We start from the raw sequence: 8,090 nt of genomic DNA on the forward strand, positions 1-8,090 counted from the left end.
CCTCTGAAAATTACCCAGTTTGAGGTATTCTATTATAAGCAACAGAAAATGGACTAAGACACTGGGCATTGTGCTAAGTGCTGTATGTATGTTACTTCATTTAACCCCCGCAAGGACCCTTAGGAATAGAGACTGATATTATCTGCATTTTACAGGTGAGAAAACTGAGGCTTGGAGAGTGATGTGACTTGCCAAGGTCAGACTTTTAGACAGGGATAGCTGGGATCAAACCCAGTTTGTGTAACAGCAGAGCTGGTACTCTTAACCTCTTAACCACAGTCCCATAAGCGAAAAAGGGAGTGGGGTTCAGCATACTGCCTTATTAGAACACTGAATAAACATTTATTCAGAAATCAGAGAAAATATAAGAAACAGATTGAAGTAGAGCTAGCCACTCAACCAACCCCAATAATAGAATCTCTTTTTTTTTTTTTTTCTATTTTGAGCCACATTACCTCAGATTGCAGTGTGGCATTAACTATCAGTTTAGTCTTTCTTAATTTCCAGTAAGTCAGTTGTCACTGTGGCAACAAGGTCAGTCCCTAAAAGCAGAGACTGAGTTGGGAGTTATTTCTGCCTCTGGAATTATAAAATGGCTCTTTACTTTGCAATTTTTTCCTATTTTGCAGAATGACTTCTACTTCTTCTTTCCAAATCTCAGCACCCACATGCTAGAGAACAATGTGCAGACTATTAATAAAATATTTTCTTTAGATCCATCTTCAAATCCCAATGTGTGATTGGCCTGCAGAACCATCACTACACCCTCCAGGACTTGTTCCTTTGAAGTTAGGCCCCAAATATGTGCCTTCAAGATTCACCTTGAACAGGAATAATTTCTGTCATTGATTAAGGGCTAATCAATGTGCATGAAGCAGTCAGAATCAGGAGGCCCAGCTGGAACCACTAAGGTTCAGTGGGAGCCCGACCCAGAATCCAAAGCCATGATGCAGCCAGGCACTCTCCATTTCTCTCTGCTGGCTTCGTTCTCCCTCCCCAAGCTTCTCAGTGTCACTGGAAAAGGTCATGCAGCTGCTATGATTAGCATGACTACAAATCTCTGTTATCTAATCTCAGCTGGGCCCTCAGTGACGCTCAGAAGTTTTTATTGATCCTGAGTGACTCCCCATCACATTCCCCATGGCACATTTTCCGACTATTTTCCTTTTGTTAAGCCCCCAATCCACTCCAGCACCCTTACCCACATCCCTTTCCTTGCTTAGCAGATTGGGGTTGATGCCCTTCTTTCCCATTCAAAACTTCCTCCTTTCTTCCCATCCTTTCCTGTCTCCTCCTGCCCTGTCAGGGAGGCCCATCCCCTAGGCTTTATGAGATACTCTCCCCCATCCCTAACCCTAGTCCTAAAGATCATACTCCCTGTCTCTTCCCCTTGTTCTCAAATCTTATCCTTCATCTTCCCCAGCCCATCACCTCAGTTTATAAACAGGTTCCAGGGCTCCCCATGCAAATAAATACAGAAATGAATCAACAACTTTTTTTTTTTCCAGTGCTTTCTTCCCAAAACACCATCCCAACTTTCCCTTTAATAGCTATTTTCTTTTCTTCACCTCTTGGACTTTATAGTTTTAAATTATGTAAGTAATCTATGTTCATGGTAGAAAAGTTAGAAGCTGCATATTAGCAAAAGAAAAAAATCTGCCATAACCCCTCAGGAATAACTTTGTTATCATCTTGAAATATATCTTCTAAAGGTTTTTCCATGCATTCATGTACAAAAATAGGTTAAACTGATTTTAAAATAAAGATAAAATCCGATTCTACATTGTATGCTGTAACTTGCTTTTCTTTAATTCCATCTACTCAACACCTTTGCTTTGGGGCCACCCAGATAATACAGGATAATCTCCCATCTCAAGATTCTTAAACTCATTTGCAAAGTCCATTTTGCTATGTAAGGTAACATATTCACATGTTCCAGCAGGGATTAGGACAAAGACATCTCTGGGGGAGGGTGGCATTATTCTGCCTATCACAAGTTGTCAGTAGCCTAGGGAAGTGGAAGGGAGCAGAGTGGTAGTTGGGGGATTCCAGGCACAGGGAACAGCAGAGTGTGATGGGACCTCCTTCCCTCCCGACTCCCAAAACCTCCACGCTGATAAATATACTCTCTTTAAAAAAAATAAGTTTGTAGCTATTATGGACATTTTTTTGTGTGTGAACTCAATCTTTCTTCTTGGAAGATACCTTTTTCCCACAGCATATGATTCTGGAAGGTTTGTCAAGGAAGAAAGGCACATGTGATCAGGCTGACTAGTCACAGTAACCCACTCCTTGGGGCACAGTAACTGGTTGAAGGATGGGCAAGTGCCCCAAACAGGGCCAATCTGACTCTTTGTGGGAGGGGCCTGGTCTGGATGCTGAGACAAGGAAGCTCTAGTTGTTGATACCGTGCAAACTACTAATAAATACTGTGAGCTCTAGAAATGCTGGAACCACTGGGGGCTATCTTTCTTACATCTAGAGAAATCCTGTCTAAAAAGGGAGCCATCCCAGAGGAGAAAATTGAGAGAGTGAGTGAGAGAGAGCGAGAGAGAGATAGATCAGAGGATATCATCTGAACATTTATTCCAGCCTGCCTAAAGCAGACAAGTTCTAGACTCTTCAATTGCATTAGCCAATAAATTCTTTTTTTTTTTTTTTGAGACGGAGTCTTGCTCTGTCACCCAGGCTGAAGTGCAGTGGCGGGATCTCAGCTCACTGCAAGCTCTGCCTCCCGGGTTCATGCCATTCTCCTGCCTCAGCCTCTCAAGTAGCTGGGACTACAGGAGCCCACCACAAGCATTAGCCAATAAATTTTTTTTCTTCCTTTGCTTGAACTAATTTGATTCAGGCTTCTGTTACTTAAAATAAAGAGTCTTCACTACTAAAATATTATTCCATAATATGGATGCATTAAAATAAAATTAACCACATTCCCTAATGTTGAGTGTTTGGACTGTTTCCAACTTGTACTATTTTAATAATACCATAGTAAACCTCCTTGTACATATATCCCTATGCATATTACTGATAATTTAGAACACATTCAAAGAAATATATTTAGAATACATTCTAACGTATTCTTTAGAATACATCCAAAGAAACTCATCAGTTAAGCCTACTGCAATCTGGCTGCAGCCCCACAGCTGTGCTTAAATTGCCCTCTGCTAGGACACCAAAATTTCCTCATTGCCTATTCCAGCAATTCTTTTCTCATCCTCATTCTGTTCAACCTATTCACATTCCTTCTATCTGTAAAATCCTCTTGGGCTTCAATAAGTCTTTCTCCCAGCTCCTATTCTTACTTCCAGGGTTCAATTTGGGCACCAATTCTGAAGAACTGGTAGGACTACTGGGAGGAGTCCCAGTAGTTGTGAACAGTTTTTTAAATTGCAACAAAGCTTGGCAGGAGAATGTGTGATCAATAATTAACAATGTTTTCCAATGTACTGACACATGGTGGGTGGGGAAGTAAAATGCTAAAAATTGTAGCAAGAGAGCCAAACATTTGCCATTGCTATAACCAGAGTTTCTTAATCTGGAGGATATAGGTTAGGAGATGCCCTGGGGGTTTCAAAGTGACCCAAGGGCTTCATGAATCCCCTGGAGTTAGATGCAAATATTGTGTGATCACATCTAGGTATCTAGGATCTCCAGGAAGATTAAGAGCCATTTCTATAGGACAGTCTCCTGACCTGTGTTTTCCTCAAGTGGCCTTGTGGAACTTATTGTTTGGAGAAGGAGAAAGTCAAGTGACCCAGTAATTACCCATCAAACTGATGCATGAAATGACATCGGGAAAATGTAGGTGGTCCCTGCAAGATTCTTTAGGGAGAAACACAAGGTCTTCTTACACTGCCTTGTGGGCTGGCCCAGCATGACTTGGCTGAGTAGGGAGGGAGGGCAGGCAAGTTGAGAGAAGGTACAGCTGCTCTCCCTGATGTGCATTTCATTCTTTAACTCTGTTCTCCTAACCCACTCCTGGGCAGCTTTACCTCAGCTTCTCCCAAAACTATTCCTAGCTCTCCAGTGCCCGAGAAGCCTGCACAGTGCACTACCAGAGGCCTCCCTCCAGCTGTGCCCCAAAGTGCAGAAGTTTGTGACGTCTGGAAATTTGCACATTTGGGCAACAGTGCTCAGGCCAGCTATATTTGGCTTTGAGTATGATTTGCTTCTGCCCTTTCTGTCTATTGCAGGGCTCTTTAATTATGGTGGCTCCGTTAAGATCTCCTTATCTTGGTGACTATCAATGTTTTGAATTCCTTGCTTTTTTCCCCCCAAGTTTAATGAGAAGTATTTCCTGTCAACATTTCTTCTGTCCTCTCTGGTGACTGTAACTTCAGCTGTTATGTTATCTTCAGTGAAATTCATTAAAAAGGATGAATATCTCATGTTCCAAGATCACTAGCAGAGATGTTAAATGGAATAAGATTGAACCACAGTCTTCTTCATAACCTCTTGAGACCTCCCAGAATCCAGCCTGGAAACTGTATTTCTAGGTATTCTGTGGTCATAGTTCCACTCTGCACCTTGACAGATCTCTCTGGATCCCTTCCAAGAATATAATTTCTTGAGACCAATTCAATGTCTTATTAATATTTTAATCTGCCTCCTGTGACCCATGAAAATCTCTAACCCGTGCTTTCCAAATACCATTCAATCTTCCACAGAGTACCTATAGTTGAGATATTTTTCTCCCCACATAATTACTTGGAGCATTGCTTCACATAAAAATCTGGCATTCACACATCTCAATCTGGCATTCAGGGCCCTACAGTTTGACGTCCTTTCCTTCTAGAAGTTATGTGCATTTCATTCTTTAGCCCCTACAAGGACATGTGCTCTGGACTCAGATGACCTTAGTTCAGATTGTGATGCATATACTTCCTAACTATGTGATCTTGGAGAAGCTAATTAATATCTCAGAGTCTAAGTTTCTTCTGTCATGGAGTGACTGACAGAATTAAATTGCATAGCATCATTAAGAGATTTAAATGAGATAATGCATGGAAAGCATTTAGCAAAGTGCCTGGACCATAGTAAGTGCTTTTGGTGAGCAGAATGGCCCCTCAAAGAGGTCCACACCTTAATCCCTGGAACCTGAGAAAGAAAAAAAACTCAGATGTAATTAAGGTTAAGGATCTTCAAATGGGGAGATTTTCCTGGATTATCTGATTGGGCCAAATATAATCACATGAATCCTTAAAAGTAGACAACGTTCTCTTAATAGAGGCAGAAGGATGCAGAAGGAGAAGTTAGAAGTTAGAAAGATTCAAAACATGAGAAAGACTCAGTGTTGTGGCCCACTCTGAAGAATGGAGTGGGCCATGGATGTGGACTGCAGATAGACCGCTAAGAGGTAAGGGTGGTCCCTAGCTGACAGCCAGAATGGAAGCAGGGACCTCAGTCCTACGACTCTAAGGAACAGGTTTGGTCAACAAGCTTGGAAGTAGGTTCTTCCTCCGAGCCTCCAGTAACAAATGCAGCCCTGCTAACACCTTAATTTTAGCCTGGAGAGACCCATGTTAGGCTTCTGCCTACAGAAACTGTGCGATAATTTATTTTAGCTGTTAATTTGTGATAATTTGTGATGGCAGCAATAGAAAATGAACCCATTGCTAAGCAATATTGGCTATGATTTGCCAGCCACACTGGCCTAAGATTCCCCAGCTCATCTGCCGCCTTCTTCCAGTTGTGGGAAAATCCCTTGCCTCAAATAACTGTCTTCAAAGCCTTGTTCAGATCCACCTCTTTTATATTGTCTTTCATGACCCTTCTATGAGCATCAGTCAGCCTTGAGCTTCCAGAGAACAAAATTATATGCTTTCCTCATTCCAAATCTATTGTTTGAGCCACTTACTACCTGTTGTGTTCCCAACTCCATGGAAGGACACATCTATGTTTTACAGACTGTGTATTTATAAGACTGTTTTCTCTGCTGGCTGGGAGGGGAAAGGACAATTAATACTCAGAGTTTTCTCTGTGTCAGGCCCTGTGCACATAAATTATTTTACTCTTACAAGAACCCTATGGGGTAGAGAGACACTTTTTTATAGATACCTCAGAGGGGAAAAACTTATCCATTTTCCAACAGCCTCCAAGAGGAAAAGTTGTGATCTGATTCCTGGTGGATTCAGGTCTGCTTGATTCTAAATTTGTTATTTCCACTATATTGTGGTGTTTCTCATAAATATCACCTTTGTCATCATTACAATGAACACTTGTATAGCCCTTTAGAGAGTAGCTCACACTCACGGCAACCTTTTAAGGAAGGTTTTATTATCCTAATTTTAAAGTTCACACAGTCCCTGAGAGACACCATTAGGATTTGAGCTCAGGATTTCTTACTGCAGAAACAGAGTGTTTTTTCCACTATACCACAGCTAGTTCCAATCAATGTTGATGAATTAAATGTTACGCAGCTTCAGGCTTGTGTTCTCTCTCTCTCGTTTCTCTCCCTCTCTCGTTTCTCTGTCTTGATTATATGTGCCACACCTTCCGGTTCTGGGTCAACTGCAAATTGCTTTTGTGTCACGCTGACTTCTCCCAGATGACACACCCAGATATAGGGAATGAAACAGATTCTGACATCAGCTTCTAAAGCCTCTAGGCCTCTCCACCCACAGATAAACCAGATCAAATTCCCCTTTGTTTAGGAACTTCTGGTCAATTTTAAGTCAACATGACTTTTTAAAATGTAAAATATCCTTAGTATTTACTATTTTAACCATTTTTAAGTGTACTTCAGTGGTAGTAGGTACATTCACCTTGTTGCACAACCATCACCATTATACATCTCTGGAACTTTTTCATCTTTCCCAGTTGGAAACTCCACATTCCATACTCCTTCATCTTTCCCAGTTGGAAACTCCCCATTTCCCCTCCTTCCAGCCTCTGGCAACCACCATTCTACTGTCTTTCTCTATGAATTTGACTACTTTCAGGTATCTCATGTAAGTGGAATCATACAATATTTGTCGTTTTGTGACTGGCTTATTTCACTTGGCATAATGTCTTCAAGATTCATCCATGCTGTGTCAGAATTTCATTCCTTTTTAAGGCTGAATAATATTTCATTGTATATATAGCACATACTGATTATTCATTCATCAATCAATGGACACGAGGTGCTTTCACATTTTGGCTGTTGGGAACAATGCTGCCATAAACATTGGTGTACACATATCTCATCAAGTTCCTACTTTCAATTCTTTGGGCTATATCTTCCCAGAAGTAGAATTGCTGGATCACATGGTAAGTCTATGTTTAATTTTTTTTTTTTTTTTTTTTGAGACAGGGTCTTGCTCTGTCACCTTGGGTGGAGTGCAGTGGCACTATCTCGGCTCACTGCATCTATGTTTAATTTTTAAAGGAACTGTGATACTATTTTCCACAGTGGCTACAACATTTTAATTCCCATCAGCAGTACACAGGGTTCTAATTTCTCCTCATCTTTGCCAACACATTATGTTCTGTCTTTCTGATGATAGCTATCCTAGTGAGTGTGAAGCAGTATCTCATTGTGGTTTTGATTTACAGCCCTACTGATTATTAACAAGTTGTATAACTTCTTTGGAGAAATGTCTTTGCCTGTCCTTTGCCCATTTTTCAATTAGTTGTTTTTTTTTGTTATTGTCAGTGTGACTTTTCCTAAGTAAACTTTAAGTTTTTTATTTCAAAAATAACACATCAAGTGTTAAAAAATAAATTTAAAATCGCATTTAATTCTACCACACAGAAAACCAGAGGAAGTTACTTTTAAATTAAAATGTTCCTAGAAATAGCTTAAAGATTTTATATCCAATACTATAAAATGAGTATATTAAATGCATTACGGACCTACTATTTTATAAGCAATTTCTCTGGTTTGATACATTTTCTTTAAAAAAAAAAAAAAGAAACCCGTATTGCATTTTGCTTATTATGTTGTTTAAGTCTCTAGGGTTACTTGTTACCTTCATACTCATTTCGTTAAGTTTATTACCAGATAAAACAGGGTCTACATTCTTCCTTGAAAATAAATCAGTTTCCTAATTCTGTCCTCTAGAACTGTCTTCATTTTTCTTTACTTTATGCAAGTTAAGGCAAAC

Source organism: Pongo abelii, chromosome 9 (genome assembly GCF_028885655.2).
Source record: "Pongo abelii isolate AG06213 chromosome 9, NHGRI_mPonAbe1-v2.0_pri, whole genome shotgun sequence".
NCBI classification, from domain to species: Eukaryota; Metazoa; Chordata; class Mammalia; order Primates; family Hominidae; genus Pongo; species Pongo abelii.